This window comes from Momordica charantia, assembly GCF_013281855.1.
Source record: "Momordica charantia cultivar OHB3-1 chromosome 1 unlocalized genomic scaffold, Mcharantia_2.0 BLBB01000001.1, whole genome shotgun sequence".
In the NCBI taxonomy this organism is placed as follows: domain Eukaryota; kingdom Viridiplantae; phylum Streptophyta; class Magnoliopsida; order Cucurbitales; family Cucurbitaceae; genus Momordica; species Momordica charantia.
In genome coordinates, this window is record NW_028275157.1 from 6,672,642 (window position 1) to 6,688,754 (window position 16,113).

Here is a 16,113-nt window from a genome sequence, read left to right on the forward strand (position 1 = left end):
AAGTAGAAGTTAAAGTCTTGATTTGCGAATAGTGGTTGGTGCCAAATAGTTTCCGGAAAGAAGATAGTTGAGTCCCCAGCAAGTCAGAAGAAGTAGCTGCCGTTCCCATTCCCTTCAGAGCTCTTCGACCGGCCAGCATCTGCGGTAGTATTATTGAAGCAATGCTCCAACAATGATTCCAGCGTGCGAATATGTGTGGATGGGCCTGGAACATTCACGTGAGCGAGCTTGTCGAGGAGACCTTTCAGCTCTGCATCTCTCGTAGCGAGCTGTAGTGATAAAGCGGCAACCATGTCCTTCAATTCTCTAATCTCATTGGAGATGCGAGCTTGGTGAGCCATTATTGATGGCTCCTATAGGCACAACACTTCTAGTCATGGTCTCGTTAGTCATTAGCCTCTCTAACAGCGGCTTATCCAACACTCTTTTCTCTGTTATGACCTCTTCATCTTGGACCACCGGAGCGTTTGCCTGCATACACAACTTTGAGATCAAGTTAGGGAAAAAAGTTTGCCCTCACGTTTAGTGGCACACTACGCTATCTCATGGAAAATAAGTTGTCCCAAATCCAGCGGTTTGCCCTCCATCATACAAGCCAAAAAGAGCACCCTATCCTTTGTGACGGATGAATCATGAGTAGTGGGTAAGATGCGGCTCTTCAGAAAGTATAACCAAACATTGGCCTCAGGGGGTGATGAAGCTGGACGGGAGGGAATTGGCGCTGTGAGGGACAACACTCCAGGTTGCGCCAGGGTGCGCCACGACAGATAGAGTGTGGTCTAGCTGCGCGGACGACGACTGCTCCAACATCTTGTTCCCCTCAGCGTTGGGAATAGACGGGAGATGAAGTACTTTGTTAATTAGCTATGGGGTCCAAAGGTCCTTCACTTTTCTCACCGTCGTGCAACCCAGATTACCTGGAATGAGGTTGGCCTAAAACTCCTTGACTAGCCATCAGATGATGGGACCTGGAGGTGCACAAAAATACTTCCAGTGGTTCCGTTGAATCACGTCTTGGATGAAGGTAGATATGGGGTTTAATTTGAAACCCTTTTCGAAGAAGAAGTCATTCCTCAGCTTCTCGTATGCGTCCATTGCTGAATGGGACTGGAAGCGCTTGAATGTGGCGTCGTGAGGAGCGGCCAGCTTAGGCTTTCAACGGCCCGAAGGAAGTGAGTGCTCAGGCTCTGGAAAGGTAACCAGGCGCTTCCCTTTTGAGGTAGCGAAGGGTTTGGCCGAAGTAGTTTTGGGCGCAGCGGCGGCAGATGACACATGCAAGGATTTCGTCGCAGCGGGTGAGTGGGTGGCTTTGGCCTTCTTCGTTGGTGGTAGTGTAGCAGCTGTGCAGGTCCAGTCGGGGAAGGCGGGTTCTGGGCAGACTTGGAGGTTTTAGATGGTGATGGGTCAACTTCAGCGGTTGCGGGCGGAGGAGGGGTAGTAGTGTTGGGTGGCGGGACGACCTCCTCCCGCTCAACCTCCTTTTTAGAACCAGATGTCTGAGGCGCGGTAGCCAGGTTTAGGGAACACGACGATGGATCAGCTTCAACCTCTGCTGAATGCTCGACGCCGTTTGCGAGGCTCTCAGATGAAGACTTTGACAAGGCAAGGTCCATGCAAGGTTTTTTTATCTCCTTTGAATTGATCCTCGGCATTGTTGGATGGGAAGCAAGCAGAGATTGGAGACTAATTTCACAGATGAAGCAGAGGGGAACTTCTAGGGCTTCTGGGAGAATGAATGAAGGTGATATTGGGATAAATAAGAGAGGTGGGAGGTTAAATAGCCATTAACCGACACAGTCTCTTACGATTTCCCATTTAATGCCCATCATTTAAAATGAGATTTCAAAATCGAAAATTGCAAAAATGGGCCTCCCTCCAAAATTTCAAATTCAGCTTCCTTGAAAATTTGATACCGTGATCAAGTCCCTGAAGCGCCAGCTGTCCTTTCTAATCCATTCTTTCATTAAATCCCACCTACACGCTACCGTATTTTCACTTAAACTCCCTGCACTTTAAAAGCTTCTTGGATAACCGCGCCTGCCATCAGAATCAAGATTTATTTATTAAATACAGATGCATTTAAATAAAAACAACTGCACAATAAAAAAAGAAATAAAATGATAAGTAATTAAAGGAGATTAAAACTAGAGTTCATAAAATTAAAATAGATTTATACAATGCTCCTTTATTCGTGATTCATTGTTTTCTCTGTTGTTCCAGAGCAAGTTGGCATGTTCCAGCATCCCTATTCATGATCTCTCCCCATAAGTGCTTTAGGCGTTGCCCATTCATCATGAATTACCTCTCTGAATTCAATTCCTTTACTGTGACTGTGCCATGGGGAAAAACTTTAACTATCTGGAATGGCCCGGACCATTTGGATTTTAATTTCTCCGGAAATAACTTCAGCCGAGAGTTGTACAAAAAAACTTGCTGACCCTCTTCAAATTTTCTTGGGTAGATTCGGGCATCGTACCATTTCTTCGTCTTCTCTTTATAAATTTTTGCATTCTCATATGCATCCTTTCTAATTTCTTCGAGTTCATGGAGTTTCAGCCTCCTCACTCCTCCTACTGCTGTGTAATCGAAGTTTAATTTCTTCAATGCCCAGTATGCTTTATGCTCTAATTCCAGGGGCAGATGACAAGCTCTTCCGTAGACCAACTTGTAGGGGAATGTTCCAAGGGGTGTTTTAAAAGTTGTCCTGTAGACCCAAAGTGCTTCATCTAGCTTAGATGCCCAATATTTTCGACTGACCCCCACTACCTTCTCTAGAATATTCTTCAACTCCCTGTTAGATATTTCCGCCTGACCATTTGATTGTGGGTGGTAGGACGTGGCAATCTTGTGCTTCACGTTATAATTTGCTAGAAGAGTGGCTACAACTTTATTCACGAAATGTGTACCTTCATCACTAATAAGGGCTCTTGGGGTACCAAAACGAGTGAAGATGTTCTTCAAAAGGAACTTAGTGACCACTTTTACGTCACTTGTTGGGCATGAGATGGCTTCCACCCATTTGGATACGTAGTCTACAGCTACCAAAATAAACAAGTGCCCAATGGATGGTGGAAATGGCCCCATGAAATCAATGCCCCACACATCAAATAGTTCTATTTCCAAAATATAGGTTAGCGGCATTTCAGACTTCTTGGAAATATTTCCTACGTGCTGGCACTCATTACAACTTTTGACTATGTTGTGGGCATCCTTGAAAATTGATGGCCAAAAATATCCACTTTGTAGCACCTTAGCTGATGTCTGCTGCCCACCGAAGTGTCCTCTATAAGGGGTTGAGTGACAATCTTGCAACACTTGGGATGCTTCGGCTTCAGTGACACATCTTCTAATTATGTTGTCTTGTCCCACCCTATATAAGTAAGGTTCATACTAAAATTTAAAGTCGCATTCATGGAAACACCTCTTCATTTGTTGTCTCGTCCATCCCTCCGCCTTGATTCCACACGCTAGAAAATTCGCTATGTCTGCGAAGCATGGTTCTTCTTCCTTTGCTTCCTTGTGAGTAACTTTCATGAGTTGCTCGTCTGGAAAACTATCTCTGATCTCCACATCATTCAACTTCTTGTCAGCTCCCACAATCCGAGATGAATGGTCTGCTACCATGTTTTCAGATCCTTTCTTGTCTCTAATTTCTAGATCTAACTCTTGCAAAAGAAGTATCCATTTGATCAGTATTGACTTGCATCCTTCTTTGTAAGCAAGTCTTTGCTGTGGTCCGTTGTGTCTATGTTGTAAGAGTATTTGAGTACTAACTTGAACTTGCAGAACTTTTCAAAAAAGCAATACTGCGATACATTTTCAGTGGTTGTGCACTACCTCTGCTGCATTGTTAGATCCATTCGATCTTGCTCTCCTCCCCTGAAGCACACACCACCTTCCTCTGCTCACAGTGCGTGCAGCTGCACATCAGTTCGAACGGCAACTTCCAGTCAGGAGCTTGAATTATGGGCGTATGCTTTAAAACATGTTTCAGCAATGAGAAAACCTGCACACGTTCAGGAGAAAAGTTAAACATCCTGTCAATTTCTAATAATGCACAAAGAGGTTTCGCTATTTTAGAAAAGTCCTTTATGAACCGTCTATAGAATCCGGCATGGCCTAGGAAGCTTCTGACTCCCTTCACTGTTGCGGGCTCTGGTAATTGTTCAATCACTTCCACTTTTGCTTGATCAACTTTTAATCCGTTTCTTGACACTCTATGCCCTAGCAAAATCCCCTCTTGTACCATGAAATGACATTTTTCCCAATTTAATAGCAAGTTGGTCTCCTCATAACGTTTCAGTACTCTTTGCAAATTTCCTAAACAAGTGGTGAAAATTTTCCCGAATACTGAAAAGTCATCCATAAAGACTTCCACTACAGATTCAACCAAGTAAGAGAATATATCCATCATGCATCTTTGGAACGTAGCTGGGGCATTGCACAATTCCAACGGCATCCTCCTGAAAGCGAACATTCCATAAAGACAAGTGAACGTCGTTTTGTGTTGATCTTGCGACGTAATGGTTATCTGATTATACCCATTATAACCGTCAAGGAAGCAGTAGTAGTCTTGACCAGCCAGTCTGTCCAACATTTGGTCAATAAAAGGCAGGGGAAAATGGTCTTCCTCGTGGCCTTGTTGAGCTTTCTGTAGTCCATGCAAATCCTCCATCCGGTCATTGTCCTCGTAGGAATGAGCTCGTTCTTTGCGTTCTCTACCATTGTCATTCCCTCTTTCTTTGGTACACATTGAACCGGGCAAACCCATTCACTATCTTAGATAGGGTATATAATTCCAGCATCTAACCATTTGAGTATCTGTTTCTTTACCACTTCCTTCATCGCTGGGTTTAACCTTCTCTGATGCTCAATGGATTTTTTGCAATTGTCTTTCAGGACAATCTTGTGCATGTAGTAGCTAGGGCTAATTCCTTTGATATCCGCTATGGTCCAACCTATAGCTCTTCGGTGCTTCTTTAGTACTGCCAGCAATTTCTCCTCTTTTTTCTTGGGCAAATTGGCTGCGATAATTATTGGCAAGGTATTGGCTGCTCCTAAAAACGCGTACTTAAGATGCTGCGGTAAAGCCTTCAATTCCAGTACTGACGGCTCTTCTACTGACAACTTCAATTGCTTCCGATTGACTTCTTCTAGCTTTAAGTCTTCGTGCGTCCTTGACCATGAATTTTTTATTTCTTTTCTTCAATCTATAGAAAACACTTCATAATATAAATCTTCAGCTTTTTGCAACATGGCTTCCAGTTCCAAATTTTGGTTCTCAAGCAAAAATTATGTACTTGCATTCTTTCTCTCAACTTCATCCAACACCCTGAGCGCAAAACACTCCTCATCTTCTGCGGGGTATTTCATAGATTCGTACACCGAAAATTTTATCTCTTGGTCTTGTACCCTCATAGTGACTTCTCCTTTATGCACATCCACTAAAGCTTTTCCTGTCGCCAGAAATGGTCTTCCCAGAATGATAGGTACTTCCTCATTTGCATCAAAATCAAGAACAATAAAGTCAGCAGGGAATATAAATTTTCCCACTTGTACCAAAACATCCTCTATTTTTCCTTCTGGGTTAGCAATGGATCTATCAGCGAGCTGTAGGGTGACCGTAGTTAGCTTAACTGCTCCCATCCGTAGCTTCTGATATACTGACAAGGGCATTAAGTTGATGCTTGCTCCGAGATCGCAAAGTGCTTGTCCAATCTTATGACCACCAATTGATACGGGGATTGTAAAATTTCCTGGATCTTTCATTTTTTGTGGTATTTTGCTGGTTAGAATTGTGCTACAGTCCTCCTAACCGTCTCTTCTTAGTGTGGACATCCTTTAAGAATTTCACATATGTAGGCATCTGCTCCAAAGGCTTCCACGAGAGGTATGTTTATGTATATCTGTTTAAGCACCTCAAGAAACCTTTTGAATTGTCAGTCTTGATTCTTTTTCTGTAAACGTTTAGGATAAGGTACTGTTGGGACGTAGTCAGCTATTGGTGCTAGAACCTTAGACGGATCTGACTTTTTGGAGTCTTCAGCTCTTATAGTTACGGATGGTCCAACTTCATTAAACATCAGCTTTTCAGACTCATGGCTGTACATTGAGGTTTCAGCCTTCTCAATGTTTATTGTTTGTGTTTCACTATGTCTCTCTTCTTTCCAAGTTCCGCATTTGTACTCGTCTCTGGGGCTTGTGCTTTCGCTGGTTCTACAACGGTTTCTTCGTGATCTTTCTCCTGCTGCGGTATTGGTGGTAAGGCTTTGCCACTCCGTAATGTCAATGCCTTGCACTGCTCTTTACCGTCTCTCTTAGGTTGCTCTGTATCACTTGGCAGTACACCTTTTGGTATATTCTTCAGTTCTTTGGCCAGCTGTCCTATTTGGACTTCCATGTTTCGCAGTGATGCTGCCTGACTCTGCAAGAGACCTGCTTGACGTTGCACGTTGGCATCATTCTTAGTCATGTAGATTTTAAAAATATCCTCTAAGCTCATTGATTCTAGTTGCTTTTGTGTATTCTGCTGATTTTGTCCGGAAAAACCTGGCGGATACTGTGGTTTTTTAATATATCCTTGGGTGTTACTTGACCCGGCGTTGTTGCCTACTTGGTTCCCTCCCCAACTGAAGTTTGGGTGGTTCCTCCAACTTGAGTTGTATGTGTTACCATACACATTATTTCTACTTTACTGTTGATTGCCGAAGTAATATACTGATGTGGGATTACCCGGACATTTCTCAAAATGATGCTCCCCTTCACAGTATGGGCACCTGCTGTTCTGTACAGCTACCACCTTCGCCTTAGACCCTACGGCCTCATTTGTAATGACATTCTTCATGACAATATCAGCCAAGTGTGAAATTTTGGAATTGAGGTCTGCCACTACATCTTCTGTTACTAACCCTATGAGACTTGCTGTTGTTGATTCAACTCGTGATTTTGACCATTTATGCTTATTCCTTGAAATTCTTTCCAATATGTCAAAAGCTTCTGCATACGGTATTGACAGCAAAGGTCCATTAGCTGAGGCATCAATTACCAATTGTGTGGCCTCGTTTAGCCCATTGTAATAAGTGTCAATCTGAATGCAGTGGAGTATTCCATGATGGGGGCATTTTTGAACCAGCCCTTTGAACCATTTCCAAGAATCACTTAAGGATTCTTCTGGCAACTGCTGAAAAATTGTTAATCTTGTTTCTGAGTTCAGCATTCTTCGAAGGTGGGAAGTACTGCATTAAAAAAATGCTCTGCTAAGTCGTTCCATGAAGTAATTGATTTGGTGGGCAAGGAGTCCAGCCATGCTCCAGCAGAGTCCCTCAATGAGTAAGGGAATAACTTCAATTTCATCGCTTCCTTACTAACTCCAGTTTTCTTAAACGAATTAGCTACTTGCATAAAATATCTTAAGTGTCTGTGCGAGTCATTTGATGCCAGTGCATAAAATGGTCCCACTGTTTGCAACATTTGAAACATTGCAAGCTTCAGCTCAAATCTCCCTGCTTCGATGATTGGATCAACAATGACAGGGTCGAAGTCATAGAACGTTGGAGCTGCGTATGCTCTAATTTTCTGCTCTGTGTCATCGGCGAGCATAACATCGTTCAGGGGAGGTACTATATTAACAACTCTTTCCCCTGGTATTCTTACTACTTTGTCCTCAAGTGGGTTTTGCTCGTTGCGATTCATTTCTATTTCCTCTCTTCGCATCCGCCGTTCAGCCAATCTTCTTCGCAAAGTTCTTTCCGGTTTTGGGTCAAAAGCGAATTCGAATGCAGGAAAATCGTTCATTCACAGCTCCCACACTCCTGAAAAAGAACAGCAAGGTCTTTAAGCACCGTACCTCAAAACAACTAACCACAATTTATAGTTTTTCAAAAAAAAAAAAATTCCCCGGCAACGGCGCCAAAAACTTGTTGTATTCCTAGCAATGGGTAAATTATAGCTCAAGTATACACTAATTTTTGTCAATTGTAGTACAAACAAGGTCGTCTCCATAAGGAGTTCATGCATACAGAAAATGGTTAATTGCTTCGAGCTACCAAAAGAAATAATAAAAGAAAACGAAGTTGGTTTATCAATATTGCTAGTAACTTGTCAAAGTAACATGTAAATAAAGTAGTGAATAAGAGGACAAATAAACTTTTCCAGAATGATTCCAACGAAGAATTGAACACAAGGGGGGTTTAGATCTGTTTTTAGGGATTCGGGGAGAGGAAATCCACCTATTGATTTTAAGCATCACCTACTGAAGAAAAACACATGAAACTCTTAGAACCCAAACCCTCACGGCTCTCTTCCGAGTTACCCAGCAAATGTTCTAACCCAACTCCCGTCGTGGTTACAACAAGCATGAAACCAATTTATAGGCGCCGCAGAGTGAACCCCATTCCTAGGTACTCACTATTCTGTTTCAGAAAGAACACAGAAACTACGACTAACAATCGCGAATCCACGCACAGGAGCTTTCTAAAGCTTCCTATGAGCTTGCACACTAACATGTTGGCCAAACATGTTTAGAACGAAGAAAAAATAAAACCCACTGCTATTAAATAAGAGTTCAAATACATTCAACAGTAGCTCACCGTCTATATACAGCAAGTTTCAACCCATCCTCGAAGGAAGGGGTACTAGTTCATGATGAAATAGAAATAAAAAAATGCAAAGATGGAAGAGGACTCCATTTAAGAAGACAATAAGAGAAAACCCAGAAGCTTCTCCAGATGAACAGTGAAGCTCTCGAGCCAAATCAGTGTCTCTCTCTCGCCTGTCGTCAATGGAGAGCCCACGTCTTTTTTTTTCTCCGAGAATGTTCCCTAAAAACGATGCCTCTAGTTAGGTCCTCACTCCTCTCTCTTTTGCGACTGGGGTGTCTTTTTCTTTTTGTACCCGACCTTTTTCTTAGGGCACCAAAGAACCTAACGTGGATGCTGTCTGAACAATGTACGGACACAATACGGATACGGTAACAGTGCGGGTGAAATCAAATTACTACTCCAGCCTTTTCTTTATAGCTTCCAAAGCGATAGCCTGCTTCCGACTTCAACTAGTTGCCCTAAGCCTCCAGCAGCACCAATCTATTCCACTCATACTTCACCTGCTCCGAATGCACCAAACTTTTTTTTTTGCATTAAACATCCACAATTTAGCATTTACTAAAAAATTTAATGAATCTACAAGAGTCTATACATCGAAGGTTTCCCTCTGGGATTTCTCACATTCTTGTGGCTTAATTAGCTTGTATCTCACAATCTTGGCACACAATTACCCTTAGCTTGGCCCATAATTCACTCTCTATTTGAGAGCTCTCACTATGCTACCTCCAACTTCGTCTCTGTTGCTTCCAATTTTCGCTCTAATCGTCCAAATTTTTCCATAAAGGCTCGAATTTCGGAACTTGGTGAGCCACCTCGAATTTCTTCTCTAGCAAGTGCATGTCCCAAAGGCCTTCTTAAGTTTCTTTCTTCTATCATCATGAACATCCTTTCAATCTGGCTTTGTTGAATCCTTACACCTTGACAAAGGTAGAGTGATGTGATTAATCCAAGGAAAAAGAGCTTACCATTCTTACGAGATGCACATTCATGGATTACTCCGTCAATAAGCCTCCCAAAGTTAATTGTGAATCTTTTCATCATGGCATATACCAATAATACTTGATCCCGAATGATGTTCTGATCCATGCTGGGTTGGAATGATTATGTTCTTCACTACATACAACCAAATAGAAGCAGCTGCAGAAATATCATCATGTGCAAGCTTGTGGGAGCCCATCGTCGAAATATCCCTTAAGGTACTTTTCAGATGGATTTAATAATATCTTGTTTCCAAAAGTGTTCTGGTAGTCAGGGAGTTCATAGAAGTGGTTAATCTGGGTAGCATCAATGACTGACGTTATGCTGAACGCACGCACTAAGCGTGGTAACAATTCTATAGATGCAAGTGCACACCTGTCAGAGTAATATAAAATGGATGGAGTATCCAAGTATCGATCCTCAAGGACTTCTAAATAATTTCCAAACTCTAAAGTTTTAAAGAATAGTGAATGTTGAAATGAGTGATTTTTGTAAAATGGGAAGTGGTCACAAATAATGGTTTTGGATTTGGGATTTGGACTTATAATGGTAAACCTAGCCCGAATTACTTCAAGTTAGCCAACAAAGAATCAAGGATATACTAAGGACGATATGCATTTTACTTTAGGAACCAACGACTACGCTTTTCACTTGACTTTATGTCTAAGCAAGTTCAAAGTCCTAAGACATTCCCTAATATGTCTATTATGAGAGATATCTTAGTTTTAGGATGGAAATAGTCGCAACCTCGGGTTAAGGTCCTATGTCTAGGCTACTTAACCGGAACCCTTATGTCTAAGGCGCTCCTCTCCTCAGTTTAACCACTCAACAATACAAATAAGCAACCTTTTCAGTATTGACTTGTTAAGACTTACAGTGGCCTTCTCTAAACCTTAACTTTTTGGGAAAACATGTTGAGCAATGAGTGGAAAGCAAAAACACTACTTCTTAGCAACCCTTTTTAGAAATAAAAGGCTAACTATCCATAACCGGGCTAGAGACGGGAATTTAGAAAGACATATTGAAGAAAATACAGAAAAGTAAAATGGTTGAAATTAAAATGCATGTGTGAAAAACAAAAGTTAACTAACGGAGAGTTTTGCTCGGGATTGAGAGCTTCGCCCTTCTCTTTCAAGCAAGGGGGAGTGTCACGTGCTCTTTCCTCCAAAAACACAACTCTTTTAACTAAAAATAAAGTAAAGGCAGAGGAAAGATAGGCAAAGTGCTGGATTTTTATATATTTGAATAAGTAGAAAATAACTAAGTACAAACGGAAACAAAACAAAGCTCAATAAAGGAATGTAAAGTGCTCGGGATTTAAAAACTAAAAGCAACTAATGAAAGCAACTCAAAAGTACTTAGAAAGCAATAAAGAAACACTAAAAATGATCAAGAGAAGGAAGCAAGGCTTGATGAATTTGGTGGAGAAGCTGCTGGAATTTATAGCTGTGCAGAATTGGTTAGGTAGGTCCTAAAACGATGGTGGATCACCCATTTCCAACTCCTTTGACTGACTAAATCGTGCTCAAACTAATAGTGGAACACTTCTTCTACACGTATGCATCGTATGGAACCACCAAAACGCATTGGAAGACGCGTTTCATTAAGGGCAAAGTTGGAAGAAAAACAGTTTTCTGCAGCTTTCCCAGGCGCCTGGCACCTCCTGAGATGATTTTCTGTCTTTTTGCTTCTTTTGATTAATTTGCACTCCCAAATGGTCCTAAAATGTCATAAATACAATATAAGCCAACCACAAACCATCATATATGAATTTTGCATGAATTGGAACTCAAACGACCGAGAAAAAGTCCGAAACAAAGTTAAAACATAGTAAAAACAGCATCTAAAACCTTCTTTTTACGCATGTAAACAAGCGTAATCAATCAAAACAAAATTCTTTCTCTGGCACCGTCACTACATTCGAGTGAGGGTGAACTGCTGTATAAAATTCCCTCATTACATCAATGGCTACACAGTTCACTAGTTCTAATAGTCATAATCATTCCTTCTTGCGAGCCACATCGAACCACATATCTGGGATAACTGCAAAGCTCTAAATCTATTCCTAACTCAACCAATAATTTTATCGACTTGTTCCACCCACGAAACTTCTTAAGGTCAGCTGGATTTCATTTAGTCTCTAGTTCCTCACTACCATCATCTGTATGTATACTAACTATCTCAGCATTCAATACTAGAATAGAAGATGGTCCTTTAGTCGCAGCAGTAAGAGTTTTAGTTGCTCAAGTCTTTGGTTCATATAAAGCTGACCTTATAATGAGAGGACCCGATTATCTGCTTTTGCACGAGTATCTTCTGCTTTTGCACTCTCTTCCTTGGTGTTGCTTTTGGCCTCCTTCTTGCACCAAAGAGTTCTTTAATAGGGATCCGATTTTCCGTCTCTGTATGGACTGATCGTACGAACCGTGGATCCGACAGTGAAGAAGATGCCACTGAATGATCTTGAGATTGAAGTGCGTCACACCATTATCCCGTTTGCATGAACTATTCTCTCACTCATAATGAGAGGACCCTGTTGAATGCTCTCTTTAAACATAATTTATTGAATGAGCATTCAGAACATTCATAGCCGGCATGGAAGGAAAAGACTCAATTTCCCAATCTCCATAAATTTCTAGAGGTGGTGATCTCTTTTCGCCAAATTCATCTTGACTCCAATTTCAGATAAGGTGGCTTGAGGGATTGCAAACTTTCCTTCCTTTGGCGTCGGTCTAGTTACATTTTCCTCTGAACTTTTAGATAGTGTTTTCATTGAAATCTTAAGAGGTAATTGTTGTTCTACTTTTATCTCCTCTTCTTATAGACTTACTGTTGGAGATCTTACTGGTAATTGCACAGGTGCATATAACAAGCTCTCCAAGTGATTTGATTGACAATCCTTCTAGCATCTTCAAACATCACTTCCCATTCCTCATATGTCATCCTCCGAAAATCACCCTCCCTACTTTTCTTTGCTGTTTCACTAGACAAATCCACTGAAACCAGCCCATTTTTACAAGTTTGCTCCCACTGTCACAGACGGAGTCGCCAGGTGCATTGCCTTAATCTCTGCATTCAAACTTTCATCAATTTCCATGCTACGTACTCCTAAACATCCCTCTTTATGTTCCCCCTGTCACCTCTCCTAACAGTGCCTGAAATAATCAAAATATACATTATCAACTTTGATTGAAAGCTCTCCTCCTTCATTTTCAACGCCCACATTGACTCTATTTTTGAACTATAGTCTCTAAGGGAAGAGGAGGGTTATTAGGAGCACTACAAGGAGGAGGAGGTACAAGAATGAATTTTTCAATGGGTAAAGGCGGTCGGGTAGTATATGTAGTAGTGGGCAATAAAGGAGGCTCAAGAGGCCTCAATGTCACTCCAAAACTAAGACTTTGAGCATACATGGAACCCGATTGATACCCACTCATTGGCATCCCCTCTAATAACATAAATTGAGATGAAGGGGGATGGGTACTAACTATAGGTGAAGGAATTTGGGCATAATTAAGTGATAACAAATTTTGGCCCAATTCAGGTGAGTGGTGCAGCTGTTGGGTTTTATGCTCTAAACTCGTGGTTTGTAAACATAAAACAAATATTCAATAAATAATTTGTTATTGATGTTTCTCTTAGAATTGCATTAACCCAAATCCAATAAACTAACATCCGAGACTATGTCATGTAACTAGAACAATAAGTAATAGATATACAGCATATATTTAATATACAACGTATATATTTGATATACAGTGTATATATATACAATATATATTCGATATACAGGTGGATAATATTGCAGTAGTAACCTAAAGGGTCTATAGTATATGGATAAGGTTGGGTACCTTATCCTGGTAACACTATGGATATGGCCCACTTTGTAATAGTTACAAATGACTGGATCCAGGTCGTTCGTGTGGAGACATGTGAGTGGGGGTATCCTATAAATGAGTTTGTATAAAACCGGACCGCAAAATAATTAATCTTTGGTTGTAACACCGTTAGCTAATAGATTAATATTTCAATAGAATGACCAGGTAACTCGATCTCAATTCTCAGTGAGTTATGAACTCTGGCCTGTTAGGGCTCATCCTTTGATTTGTATGGGTGAGAGTGGCACAAGTTCCCGAATATTCCTACCATTTTGAGGACGATACCGAGTGGGGAGCTGGAAACATAACTACACAAGATGGAATTAACTCATTCCCGACTTTAGGGTAAGTAGATGAGCGTTATCTTAAGTGTTGACTTCAGGACTTGAACAAAGGGCCTCACTCTCTCACTGGCCCTAGAGGGACTTCCAATTATTGGTTGGACCATAACCGGGTTGTTCATTAGAGGATTAGTGGTACTTAAGGTCTAAGATGTAACATAAGGGTAAAACGGTAATTTGACCCAGCTGTGGTTACGAACACACGTGAAGGATTGACTTACCGTTAATGGTCAAAGTTTGTGGATGCAAAATATTCTACAGTGAGAAGAGTGCAACTATGAGTCTTTAGTGAAGTGATCAACAGTTAACGAATGTTGATTAATATGGTTAATGAGTTTAATCAATTAATTTCGTATCGTTTGAGCTTTCGGTCTTGTAGGTTCCCGGATAGTAAGACATTAGTTTGAAAGCTTGTCTTGTTAAAATTTGTAACGAGAATTAAGTCAATTATATGAAAGCATTAAATTATGTATGGTGATCATTTTAATATAAAGTTAATTTTGGTGTTAATTAAGATGATAATGAGATGTTGGAATTTATTTAGTATTGAATATTGATTAAGATTAAGTGTTTGATTTAATATTTAATGATTTTATTAATTAATTAAATGGTTATGATAGTTAGTTTGGTGAAATTAAATTAGATTTCATTAAATTAAATTAATAATTTTTTTAATTAATTAAATTAGATTAAATTAATTAAATTTTTTTAATTAAATTAAAATTAAAAAAACGAAAAAAAAAAAGAAACGCGTGGAAAAACCTCCCATGGTGAGAATGGTGGGGAAGTGTGTGGGGAAGTGGTGACTTCCCCCTCACTCCTCCTTCCCTATAAAAGGGAGGTTCTCCCAATTTCTTTTCGGTCGCCTGAACGTTTGTTGATTGAGTTTCTGAAACTCCAACGAGAAAATCTTTCTCTCAATATCTCAATTTCCCTTTCAATTATAAGACGGTTCCCACAAACCGAGTTCATAACATCTAGAGGATAGCGAGGAAGACTTTTTGGTGACGTTGATGTCTATATTGAAGAAGCGTCTTCAAAGGTATGTTTCACTAACTTCCTTTTATTCATGCTTATGTCTTTTATTCGTTGTATTTCTAAAACAAGATCAAAGCACACGCGTTTGCACGCTTCCGCTGCGGGATTTGATCCCTTTAGTGGCTAGAGAACATTGTTTTGTAGGGCAAAAGGCTTATTTTGATGATAAACATGGTGAAATCCTAATGAGAAGGTTGGGTAATTTGATGGATATGAACTATAAGCGAGATAAGATGGAAGAAACGTAGGATAGGTACCAGATGGAGTATTCCCCAACTACTGATGAAACGTGCCCAAAGTATGGGTTTTGAGCTCGGACCAATGACCCACTATGTTGGTTGCTTATTGGGGCTTGTGGCAACGTCAGGTTGTGGAAAATTGCTGGAAACTCCCATTGACTTCTGTTCAGCGAAAATTTTGGGTAAAAATTCAAATGTTGGTTGTTTGGGAGATGAGAACTTACAGGCATTATGTAAGATGATGACGGGAAAGAGGTGCTTTAAGAGGGTGAAGCCATGGATGACCAAGAAAACATAAGTGAAGAAGGATGGAGGATTCTTTCACTTCAGTGCCGTAAGAGCGCAGAGGGGAAGGAAATGAGGGCTATGTTTCGCGAGAAGAGGAAGAAGATGATGTGTCCCTTCTTTTTTCTTTCTTTTAAAAATATAGATTAAGATAATTTAATGAAAAAACGAAAAACATTTGGAAATGAGACTCAGCACAAAAATTCAAAAATTAAAAGAAACTCTCATTTTTACTCTTTTTAAAGTAAAACAAAAATAAAATTTAAAAAAACAAATATATTAAAATTATAAAAAACATTACTATTTTTTAAAACTTAACTAAAAACTCCCGAAATTAAATCATGATTTACGAATTCAAAAATCACGTAACAAGCTCGAGGCGTCTGACACCTCTGATAAAAAGAATTTCAAATTTTCATAAATTTTGCCCAAGCAATTTATTGAAACCTTAATCTCAGCCCAAGTAACCTAACTACACTTAAAAAATAAAATCGAATTTTGAAAATTTGAACAAAAGAAAACTAATCCTAACTTATTTACACAAAAACTCTTCAAATGAAATTTTCAATTAAACAAGGGAAATATTTTTTTTTTCAAATCCTTAATTCCCTCGAAACTGGATAAAGGCCTTCCCTCTATCTAATTCTTCTCCAAAATATTTTTTTACACGGGGGCCATTGACTTTAAAAATATTTCATTTTAAATCTTCGAGTCCAATGGCACAATAAGGGAAAATTTTTTAAATTTTAAATGG

General features: G+C 40.1%; 1 non-coding gene and 1 pseudogene across 1 annotated transcript; one reads left to right on the plus strand and one right to left on the minus strand.

Annotated features, from left to right (window-relative positions):
- Positions 1 to 5,292: 5,292 nt before the first annotated feature.
- On the minus strand, positions 5,293 to 6,110 carry LOC148213188 (uncharacterized; annotated as a pseudogene).
- Positions 6,111 to 7,103: 993 nt separating this feature from the next.
- LOC148213189 (small nucleolar RNA R71) lies at positions 7,104 to 7,211 on the plus strand. The gene has a single exon (XR_015793176.1). It is a non-coding gene; the product is annotated as a small nucleolar RNA R71 (small nucleolar RNA).
- The last annotated feature ends 8,902 nt before the right edge of the window (positions 7,212 to 16,113 follow it).